Genomic DNA, 9922 nt, shown 5'->3' on the forward strand with positions numbered 1-9922 from the left:
TATGTTTTTCTGTAATCCCAGGGTAAATATTAGGTAGACAGTATTTCTGCTTTGTGCATTAAAAACCCGACTGAATTTGAAAAGCCTGCAAGTGCACTTTGGGGATTTTGGAAAGTGTCATTTGGCCATGAGCTAAGACCAGAAGCTGCCATTTTGCAGATGGGGCAGGAGGGAAAGGCGTTTGGCCTCATTCATAACTTCACAGCTACTGCAAATATCAGCTGATGAATATTTATGTTATGCCTGGCAAAGGCTCGAAAGGCAAACAGGGGGAGGAGCAGAGGGGGAAGCTTAAGTTAGGAAAATGGTCGTCTGAACTCTGTGGGATTTCTTTACCAACACTTTCCATGCTTGAACAGTAGCTGCTGAATGAAATCATTATGCACTGAGCCCCTGCGCAGGAAAACAAAGTTTGTCAAGGCTCTGTTCGTTAGCACCTCGTACTTTGTTTGAACCTTGGACATTTGCTGGGCCCTGTAAATGGAAACTTTTTTTTTTTTTCTCAAATCAAACACACTGTACAGCTAGCCTGTTTTCTTTTGTTTAGTCATTGCTACAATGGTGATGGTGCTAATGGTAAAACAGTGTCTCATCGTTAGAACAAGTGGGGTCAGACAGAACATGAAGTGCTGCAGTGTGGTGTGGGTACCGAGGAGGAGGTCCTGCTGCAAGAACAACTGAGATAGCAGATACGGAAAGGGTTAAATTAGGTGTCATTATTGAACAGACCTGTAGCGTTTAACTGTGTTCAGCTGTGTCTGTTGGTGTCTGTAGGCTCATCTCCCTTGCCAGGAACCCACTTGAAACTGGATTTCTGTCCTGCAAGTTGCTGCACAGCTGTTGATAAGAAGAGAAGTAGAAATTGAATGATCTGGGCATAGAGCTGAGAGATAACAAAAGCCAGCGACGCTTTCCTCTATACTGTGCTAAATTTAGAAACAGCACATATATTGTGTTGCATTTAACTGCTGTGGGCAATAAACGTTGGGTTAAAATGAAAGTCATATTGTTTTTCACAAGACAGTAGTTCTACAATAATTCCTGCATGTGTTGGCAGTCTCCAATGTTACTGGATTAGTCAGTACAACACCCGAATTTTAAGGAAGAAAAGCAAGTGAGTGCCCTTCCCCTGTCAAATACACTGTAATTCGAAAGTAATGTATTTCTTCCTATTTGTATTAAGATTATCTCAAGCCAGCCATTGAAGAAAAAAATCCAAATCTCTTTCCTCTGCCTTCACCAGGCTGTAAATTAACAGCAAGGAGCAACTTTGAATAAAGCTCATGAACATGACTTCACTGTTTGGATGAATCAAGCCCAGGAAGGAAACTGGCTGAAATAAGTGACTGCTGAAAATCAGGTAGGGTTTCCTAAACAGACTGTCGGCTGCAGGTGGCCAGGCTGAGCACCTTCAGAGGACTGCAGGTCAGAAAGCAGCGACGTAGGACTGCATGAAATGCAAGTGCCTTTAAAGGCAGGCAGCTCGGGTTAGACACATGGAAAATACAGAAGTGTCCAGAATGAACCAGTCAGTACAGGAAATTATTCCCCAAGGGCTCTGCAAAGTTTATTAGGCTTTGCTCTATAGGAGTAGGGAAAAGCCTAGATTTTGTCCATTAAAGTTCTTCAGAGAAGGAGCCTGCAGTGAAATTCCTGAACTCCGAGTTATCCACTGTTTCACTGGGAGGTGGCTTTTTACTGAGATGACTTATTCAGAGGTGTTTCACTTCTTCTTTTAAAAGGAGGAAATTCTTTATGAAAAATCCATGCACAAGAGAAAACAGTGCCTTCGCGCCCCAAGAAAACCACCTGCGGAGCTGTTGTGCTCCCTCCTTCCCGCCCTGCAGGGAGATGCTTCTGTGTCCAGTTTACCGAAACCAGCAGGTGGTGCTGCAATACACCAAGTATGAAATCTCTGGAAGGAGAAAACTTCAGAGCTGATGTACTAGGGGCTGCCTCTGGCCCCGCTGAGGCAAACCAGCTGCCGGGGCAGCTTTGTGTGCTGGCAAACACAGAGGGTGCAGCTCTGTCTGTCTCTCAGCCTAGAGGAGAGAAATCCCAGTGCACCCAAAACACTGACCCCATTATATGCTCCCCCCCAAACACCTCAAGTGGTTTCCTGCCTCGGGGTCCCTTTTGGTTTGACTTTTCCTCACGAGGCAGCGAGACAGGGCTGCCATGGAAGTGGTGGGTGGTTGGCAGGGGCAAGGTGCGCACTTCTCAGAGGTGGCTGGAGAGGGCTGTGGGGAAAGGCTGGGCATGAGGAGACGGGGAAGGCTGCCAGCCCCTGGGGGATCACCCTGCTTGGTATTTGCCGTGGCAAGGGGTTTGCCTGCCAGCACGGGTTTGGGTTTGGTGGGCACTTCTCAGAGAGGGCGGCCCCAAGCCCCAGCTCACCTCCTTCCTGGCGATTTTAATGGCGGCAGGTTGGTGCCCGCGGCTTGGAGCAGAGGTGAGTCCTGACTGTAGTGCTTAGGGTGCTGGGTGAGGGCTACTTTTCCTCATAAATATAAAAAATAACGAAAGAAATTATGATTTTGTGCCCAGCACTGCATCCCTGCTGCCAGACTGGCCCATAGCCTTTGCCCCCCCCCGAACCTTCTGGGGTTTTCTGGAACTCTGTGGAGATTCTGCTCTCCCTGGCAGTGGGGGCTGCAGCAGTGCTAAAAACTGAGGGAAAATGCCCCAAAAAAGGGGCAGCAGAGGAACAAGAAGATTTCAGAGTGAACTGTGGAAGTGCACACATGACACTGTGAGCAGGCAGGGCCCGTGTGTGGAGGGGTACTCTGTAAAACACGGCGGTGTTAGCTGGGGGCAGCGTGGAGGTGATGTGTTGTCTTTCCTCCCCTGTGGAAAATCCTCAAAACATTTGCCATTTATTTTTGAGGTTGTCCCTGCCTGCCAGCCCAGTGCCTGGCATCTCGCTGCCGTGAGAAGAAGCGGCCGAGGAGCTGCTTAACAGGCGGGCGGCAGCAAGGACAGGGAGAAATATGCTCGGGGAGGGACCCGACAACGCCGCGCAGCTGTTTTTGTTATACCACCAAGCTGTAAAGTTGAAAAATGATTTGAAAAGCAAGGGATGTGCCGGGAGTACTGGCGCGTCCTGCTTATGGGCGCTTGGGGCATTCTGTGTAAATTGAACTTTTTTTTTCCCCTTTTTTTTGGATGGCTTAATATCGTGGAAGGGAAGAGCATCAACACACTTGGAGTGCAGAGCCTCTTCCCTGATCCCTCTGGCACAGAACTGCACCAGAGTGAGCTGAGGACAGAGGCTGCTCCCTGTCTTTTCACTGCTTTAACCCAAAGCTTGACGGTTACTTCAGTACAGAGGTTGCGTATGAGAAGGCCCTTAGAGGCCTTTTTTTATGAAAATATCAAATAAAGAAAAAATCAGCCAGGACGAGAAGGATAACTTGTGTAACCCGACAGCAGAGGAGGGACCTGGCACAGACAGGAGGGGCCCTACAGGAGATGGAGCCATGTGCAGGGGGGGACGCCGGGCCCCTCGGCTCTGCCCCCTGTATTTATTTGTGCGCTGATGCTCTGCAGATGGTCACAGTTCAGGAACAAGACTGCCTGCTTCCACTTTGCAAGTAAATAACAATATGCAACCTTTCTTTTTCACTGCAAGATTATTTGATAATTGTGAGTTGGGTGTATATGGAGATAACCATTTTTTATTTTGTTTTATTTTTTCTGTCTGCTTGGAAGCCTGGTTTGAAGGTGACCCATTTGTTTCCAACCAAAGGCACCAAGGAAAGCCTGCCCCCTGAGAGGAATTACTCATTTTAGCGAGGGAAAAGGGATGGAAAGACAATCATTTTGTCTTGTGGCTAGTGCAATATGTGACTCAAAGCGTTAAGCAAGAGTACAGACGTGATAGACTCTTCCTCGCATCTTGAATTAAACGTGAGAGGTGTCAGGTTGAGATGTGAAGTAATTCCCCTGAAGCCAGGTTGCTCTAGCTTTATATCCAAAGCATCTGGAGTTGGAAGTTAGTTTGTAACCCAAAGAAAATGGAACCATTTAACAGGCTTATTCCTATTACAAACACAAAAATTTTAAAGTCTTTGTTGTAGTCTGTATGTTTTGATTTAGCAGATAGAAAGTGTATTTCATGCAAGAATGCAAGAGGGTGCTGCGGAGGTGAAGCAGCCTCGTGGTGTCAGGGCGTGCAGCTGCGCTGGAGGCTCCTTCTATGGCTCAGGCAAAATCTGGGAAGTATCCTCCTCATTCCTCATCTTGTCCTTCTCGCCAGACTCTCCACCGTCATTCTTGGATTTGTACAATGCAGTTTTGGACTTGATGTTGGTGTGGGAAATGGGTGCCAACGTTCGTTTTGCAGGATAAGGATTGTGAGCTGTTTTTCCTGCCCTTCTCAAATGTGCCTGTCCATGCCCCTTCTCTAAGGGATTGAGGGGTTTTAATCAGACTGCAAGGATGGATCCGTGCAGGGGCTCCTAATGTGTATGAGAGGGAATGAAGAGCTGAGCTGTGTGCAGAGGATGAGTAATTTGTTTCAGCTGGCACTTTTAGATTTCAGAATATGACTTTAGGCTGAGTATGAGGGACAATAAAAATAATTATTCTATAAAAATTGGAGAGTTACGGGAAATCCAGTAAGTCTCCCAGAAAACTGAAGTTTGTTTTGAGAAAATGTGAGGAGAAAAAGAGGAATTGGACTCTCTACCTTTGTGTTGAAATGAAAAAAAAAAGTTGCTATAACTTTATTTTTTTATGTATTTGCCTTTGGGAATTTTCAATATAAAGAATTCTTTTGTTACCAAGGGAATTTTATCTTCCTGTTCTGTACAACAGAAAACCTTGATTAAGCTGACTTGTTTCATTAGGATATTCTGCCATTTCATTAGGATATTTCTGCTGGGGAGCAATTGCCCAGTGGGGTTTGCTGGATACTTCTTGGGAAAAATGATGCTGTAGTCCCACTGCGCAGGGGCCTATTACAGTGTGACCGTGGTGCTATCAATTGATCACTGGAGAAGGATGTGCTTAGAGAAAACAAAATCCACTACTGCTGTCATTAATGGCTCAAGTCTGTGTTCTTGTTCAGGAGTAGCTTTGCTTGTCCCAGTCTGTACCGGGCTGTCTCACTGAGGCTCTGTTAGCAGTTTTACTGGTGGTACGTACTGAGGTGGTTTTGCTCTTGGAACAGTCTGTGTGCACTTGGTTTCTCTCCCTCCTATGCAAAGACACACTTATCTGAAATGGTGGATCCCAGTACGTTATATATAAATATGTATATTTATATATACATATATATAAACAGAGCAGCTGTTGCAAATACCTCCTGCACCATATATGTTTTTTCAAACCTACAGGTTGCTAGTATTAGTTCAAAAGAGGCAAGGAAATTCACACTTAGAAAGAATGTGAGTTGCAGAAGTGGCACTCTATGTCATTACTCTCTTCCCTAGCCTTACTTCTTCCTCCCCTCAAATCTCACATTTATGGTTTGGGGCTGTGAGCTTGAGCACAGGACTATCTTCAGGTAGCACATATGGAAGGAAGAGAAGCTTTAGGTAGACAAATATTCTTTTTTTTTTTTTTTTTTGTGGAAGCCACTCACTGCAGAAAGTGTCTTTGAAGGATGCTGGCTAGGCCATCCTGCTTGTGGGAGAGCTGCCAGGAGGCTGAGCATCTTGGTGTGGGGTTAAAGGGACTGCGGGGTGAGTCGGGACAAACCGAAGGTGAGGGAGCCTGTCTGTGAGCTGATGTCCTGTAGAAAAGTGTTTTGCCTCCTGCCCAGAAATGCTTTGTGACTGTTTCCACACTTACTTCAGAGCCAGTCACAGGATGTAGCACACTCATGTGACTCCTGCTGCATTGTATTGCTCTAGATGATGTTTTTTTTTTAATGAACAATCATTTCCCAAAACATGTTGTACTGTGTTTTGCAATAGGTTGGTAAAATACTGCTTTGTTTGTCAACTATGGGATATACTGTGGACAGCAAATGATATGTTGTCTAGCAGACAGGAATTTCACTTGTAAGAAATGCTTTTAATTTGACTTTAAGAAATCTGCCTTTATTTTATTTTTCCATGGAAGTCTTGTGAGAATAAGATGAATTTGGATCAACTCTCACAAAGGTAGTGACAGTAAAAGGGTGGCATCTTAAGCCACAGCAGATTTGACCATAATTTGTACGGCTGCTTTAAACATTTTTTTTTAGCTGTGCTTTTATTTTTGACTTCAAAGAAAGTAATGCCTTGCTTTGGGTTGTGACATGCAGTTCTTGTCCCTGAAACTGGACAAAACCAAAATGGATAACTCAGGTCTGCTTTGGAAGGGTTTACAATTTTCTTCTGGAGGTTGCTGAACTTTAGGAGATCATAATGTACGTCCCACCCAGGAAGGTGTTGTGTGGTTTGAGGTTTTATTATAGACATTTTCTACAGCTCTTCTCATGCTAGATTCATACTTAAATGGAAGCCCAGCAAGGCAAAAGCCAGGTGTTTAGGATGTGGCATTGGTGACTCAGTAGGTGGTACATTTCCTTCTCCATCAACATTAAACAAGTGCCCTTGTGTGGTAACAGGGATGGGTTGTTTCTTGGCTGACAAGAAAAAAAAGCAAGGTCAGTACCAAGACTCTGGGAACTGTACAGGAAGGTCTTCTGTTCTCTGCAGTGGTTGGGCAATTATTCTCATGATCACTTAAACTGAAAAACCAGCACTTTTTAAAATGAAAATTGAGAAGGGTTGTATTGCAGTAGGAGCTAGAAACCCCAGCTGATGTCAGGGTCCTGTTGTGCCTCATACTCCAGAGACAGTAAGATACCCCGTTCTTTCCCTTTGGCTCCAGCTGGACCTAGAACATGGAATTAAACAGCAAAATTTGGAGTCTTGACAAAATGAAAACTTCTCTGAGCTCAGTTCACATTTAAAATATGTTTTAGGCACAGAAACCAAAAAAACTTTGTTATTGTAAACAGAAACTCAGATTGTACATTACAGTTAAGCAGCAAGTAGCAGCGTTTGTATCTCCTGAGTTACAGCTTGTATAGGCTCTCAGTCTTGTTTGAAACACCACAGCGTACCGTTCAAGTGTAAAGGTTTGAGCTTAATTTTCTGCCAAGATTACAGTAAATTCATGTTTTGTCTTCCTGTGGAAATTACATCTGCATTATTTCTTTTGCTACACCAAATTATTATATAGGATTATGTAGTATTATATTTAAAAGTTTCAGGAAAAATGTGTATGTCCTTCTAAATGCTTTCACTACCTTACCGCTCTTAAGCGTCTGCCTTACACTCAGTGACAGTTGGGTCCTTAAACTCCTTAGAGGCCTTTGAAAACCCTGTCAAATCCCTATCTGCTTAAACAGTTTTGAAAAGCTAATCTGTAGCCTCTCTCTGCCTCATTTGCACCATTCTGTAATAACATAAAGAAATACCTGGGCTCTTCTGCTAGAATTAGCCATCTTCTTGACTTCAACGCCCACAGAGCAGTGTTTGCTGTTCAATGGAAATAAACCTTGTACATCTCCCTGTATTGTATAAACAAAACAAAATGCAGCAGTTATGCAGCGTGAATAGTTTATAAACTCATGAAAAATCTTTTTCTTACTTTCAGACAGCCAAATAATAGGCAATAGGACACATTGCAGGTGAGTATCATGTGGCTCACTTATAAGAACAAGGAGCAGCAAATCACTAATCTTGGGGTTTTGTTATCCCAGGTGGTAGGAATTAAAAGGTGATATTCTTATTTACAAGGTCGTGAAAACTTGTGTCCCGTTTCATGGTCCACACAGAAGCAAGGCTCGTTTGAGAGGCAGATCAGGAAAACTTACTGTGTTTCCTAACAGAAAATGAGGAAACCCTGGTTGTGATGATACTTCTGTCAGTCATTGCTAGTGGGATCCAGCTCTTCTGTAAGCACTAAGTAACCTGTGGCACCTGCTAGTGAAGACTTACTCTGAAGAGACAGGAGGAAAGGAGCATGTATATGTATATCTTTATTGGTAAGGGTAGTAGCTGGAGTAATGTTTCCACTGTAATGTAACTGTGTGTACTAACTATATTTTAAGAAAAGGGCAGGAAAAATACCTGGAGTTATATCCTGATTAGTCACTTACAAAGGGACTAACGCTAAGGAAACTTTTCACTGAATTGTAATGCTTACTCATGGTGAAGTGGTACGTTATGATTTCTTAGCTGGAGACTAATCTGGGGATTAGTGCTGCAGAGAGACACCCAGGGAATGACTAGAGAGGGAAACGGGCCTGATTCGTTTTGAGCTTCCTGGCAATTTCCACTTGGTGCGAATATTAGAAGCGTTTTGTTTTTCTGGTGAACTTTTGTCATTTTGAAAAGCTGAGAAGCATTTGGTAGGAGGGCTTAAGTTTTCTGATGAGAAACTCTGGGTTTCTATGGAAAGCAAAGCCTCCCTTTGCAGAGTGAGGACCTTTCTGGTGGGCAGGTTGCTTTAGATGTAAAAACCTCCTACCAGCTCCACATATCTGAAAAAAAAACAAAATAACTGTTTCTGAATGATCTTTCCAAGTGACAATGAAGCTATTTCAGTAAATCTTGTGCAGGCAGAACACGCTGGGATTGTCATACGGCTGGGCTCATTGCAAACTGTCCAACTGCAGGTTACTTTTAAGATAAGTAATTTACATTCCAAGACTCTTCACATTGCACAGGAGCAGCCACAACAGCAGCTTGTTTTCGGTAATAAATTTACTGTTATCTATAATGACTCCTGTGATGTGAGGCATTATATTGAGCTAGGTGATGTAACAGCTATAATTGGTAGGGCCTGCAGTAAACAAAGAGCTAGTGTTTTTTTGCAGAGAATGAAACTGATTCATAGCAAAGTTGTATAAGTTCCTGCATTCTCTACTGGCCGTGATTTGAAGGTAGTTTGTGGTCTTTCACTCAAATGAATCCCAAATTTCCAGCAGAACTTTTTTTTTTTTTTTTAAATACTTGAGTACTGATAAAGACACACCTCTTTAAAGTTTACAGGAGCTGGGTAGTTTGAGTGGCAGCTGAATCTCCCTTCAGTGCAGAAAGGAAGGTCAACTCAAGTGGATGTGAAGGTAATGTGAGATACAGGCATGCACTACATGACAGGAAAATTTTCTGCCAGGTTGGTGTGGCTGTCCTAGGAAGTGCTGGAGTACAGCTGAGTTGTGAAGATGTTAAAAGATCAGTTTCTGCAGGAAAGGCTGGAAGGTGAGCAGCAGAGAAGCCGATTTGTCAGGGAACCCAGACTGTCACAGTCAGTGTTTTCAGTTTGTGCTCTTTCCCTGCCATGGCTCAAAGCAGGCATGGCTTTGTCTCCTGGTGTACTGGCTTTTTCTCCTGCACATGCTAGGGTCCCAGGGGAGGTGCTCTTGCAGGCATGGCTGTTACCCAGGATGTGCTGTCTGTACTGGGCTCTAATCCCTGCCCTATTGATGACAGAGTGCCCATGGCAATCCTGAATTATGTTACCCATCGATGGAGTGAGCAGAGGCCGAACGAATGCCTGGAGTAACGCAAAAGGATCTCACAGCGAAGCAGCAGGAGTTGTGTCCTGGCATGCTGTGGACCTGGATTTGCTCTTACATTTGCCGGCACTGCATTGGCTTAGTACGGTGAGGAGCACTGAGGAGGAGGTGAACAGTGGGACAAGGAATGGGAGCCTGCAGCTGATGGATCCCATGCAGCTGCACGTTTTCCTATCTTCCCCTCAGTCATCTGTAGTGCCATTGATTCTCATGACCTCGGGATTTTGCTGTGAAAGTTAAGTTTTAAAAATTACTATCATTTATTTCTAATTATAAATAATAATAAAAACAGAGGCAGTTTCTGGGCTTAATTAATCCCTCGCAGCAGGATTCCCCCTTGACACTGACCTCTGTTCCAAGCCACCCTCTGGTCCTTTTTCTGCTCTAAACTTTCCGTTC

General features: G+C 44.1%; 2 long non-coding RNA genes across 15 annotated transcripts in view; both read right to left on the bottom strand.

Moving 5' to 3' along the window:
* Window positions 1–2605, bottom strand: part of LOC106036652 (uncharacterized) — a 66493-nt gene extending 63888 nt beyond the window's left edge. For 4 of the 14 annotated variants that reach the window (XR_010830835.1, XR_010830837.1, XR_001207502.3 and 1 more), the window contains exons 1-2: window positions 2398–2600; window positions 730–837 (exon numbers count right to left, since the gene is read on the bottom strand). This is a non-coding gene — a long non-coding RNA (uncharacterized lncRNA). Of the gene's footprint in view, window positions 1–729; window positions 838–2397 lie in introns of all 14 variants that reach the window. The other 10 variants (XR_010830838.1, XR_001207499.3, XR_001207500.3 and 7 more) reach the window with 5 other exon arrangements.
* A 3466-nt stretch (window positions 2606–6071) lies between these two features.
* LOC106036653 (uncharacterized) lies at window positions 6072–8102 on the bottom strand. Its single transcript, XR_001207505.3, has 3 exons — window positions 7591–8102; window positions 7418–7510; window positions 6072–6831 (listed from the first exon to the last, which is right to left on the bottom strand). It is a non-coding gene; the product is annotated as an uncharacterized lncRNA (long non-coding RNA).
* Between the last annotated feature and the right edge of the window lie 1820 nt (window positions 8103–9922).

Source organism: Anser cygnoides, chromosome 3 (genome assembly GCF_040182565.1).
Source record: "Anser cygnoides isolate HZ-2024a breed goose chromosome 3, Taihu_goose_T2T_genome, whole genome shotgun sequence".
Taxonomy (NCBI): domain Eukaryota; kingdom Metazoa; phylum Chordata; class Aves; order Anseriformes; family Anatidae; genus Anser; species Anser cygnoides.